The sequence below is a fragment of the Heterodontus francisci genome, unplaced genomic scaffold (genome assembly GCF_036365525.1).
Source record: "Heterodontus francisci isolate sHetFra1 unplaced genomic scaffold, sHetFra1.hap1 HAP1_SCAFFOLD_121, whole genome shotgun sequence".
In the NCBI taxonomy this organism is placed as follows: domain Eukaryota; kingdom Metazoa; phylum Chordata; class Chondrichthyes; order Heterodontiformes; family Heterodontidae; genus Heterodontus; species Heterodontus francisci.
In genome coordinates this window covers 4,852,696-4,854,234 of record NW_027140425.1, presented here as the reverse complement: position 1 = coordinate 4,854,234, position 1,539 = coordinate 4,852,696, and positions in this window count along the sequence as shown.

The following is a 1,539-nucleotide window of genomic DNA, read 5'->3' as shown; positions in this document are numbered from 1 at the left end:
TCACTGGAGCTGTGAGACTGTGGCAGTAAACAGAACCGAACCCAGGACACTGGAGCTGTGAGACTGTGGCAGTAAACAGAACCGAACCCGGGTCACCGGAGCTGTGAGACTGTGGCAGTAAACAGAACCGAACCCAGGTCACTGGAGCGGTGAGACTGTGGCAGTAAACAGAACCGAACCCGGGTCACTGGAGCTGTGAGACTGTGGCAGTGAACAGAACCGAACCCAGGTCACTGGAGCGGTGAGACTGTGGCAGTAAACAGAACCGAACCCGGGTCACTGGAGCTGTGAGACTGAGGCAGTAAACAGAACCGAACCCAGGTCACTGGAGCTGTGAGATTGTGGCAAAAAACAGAACCGAACCCGGGACACTGGTGCTGTGAGACTGTGGCAGTAAACAGAACCGAACCCAGGTCTTTGGAGCTGTGAGACTGTGGCAGTAAACAGAACCGAACCCAGGTCACTGGAGCTGTGACACTGTGGCAGTAAACAGAACCGAACCCAGGTCACAGGAGCTGTGAGACTGTGGCAGTGAACAGAACCGAACCGAGGTCACTGGAGCTGTGAGACTGAGGCAGTAAACAGAACCGAACCCGGGACACTGGAGCTGTGAGGCTGTGGCAGTGAACAGAACCGAACCCGGGACACTGGAGCTGTGAGGCTGTGGCAGTGAACAGAACCGAACCCGGGACACTGGAGCTGTGAGGCTGTGGCAGTGAACAGAACCGAACCCGGGACACTGGAGCTGTGAGGCTGTGGCAGTGAACAGAACCGAACCCAGGTCACTGGAGATGTGAGACTGTGGCAGTAAACAGAACCGAACCCGGGACACTGGAGCTGTGAGGCTGTGGCAGTGAACAGAACCGAACCCAGGTCACTGGAGCTGTGAGACTGTGGCAGTAAACAGAACCGAACCCAGGACACTGGAGCTGTGAGACTGTGGCAGTGAACAGAACCGAACCGAGGTCACTGGAGCTGTGAGACTGAGGCAGTAAACAGAACAGAACCCAGGTCACTGGAGCTGTGAGATTGTGGTAAAAAACAGAACCGAACCCTGGTCACTGGAGCTGTGAGACTGTGGCAGTAAACAGAACCGAACCCAGGTCACTGGAGCTGTGAGACTGTGGCAGTAAACAGAACCGAACCCAGGTCACTGGAGCTGTGAGACTGTGGCAGTAAACAGAACCGAACCCGTGTCACTGGAGCTGTCAGATTGTGGCAAAAAACAGAACCGAACCCGGGACACTGGAGCTGTGAGATAGAGGCAAAAAACAGAACCGAACCCGGGACACTGGAGCTGTGAGACTGTGGCAGTAAACAGAACCGAACCCAGGTCACTGGAGCTGTGAGACTGTGGCAGTAAACAGAACCGAACTCGGGACACTGGAGCTGTGAGACTGTGGCAGTAAACAGAACCGAACCCGGGACACTGGAGCTGTGAGACTGTGGCAGTAAACAGAACCGAACCCAGGTCACTGGAGCTGTGAGACTGTGGCAGTAAACAGAACCGAACCCAGGTCACTGGAGCTGTGAGACTGT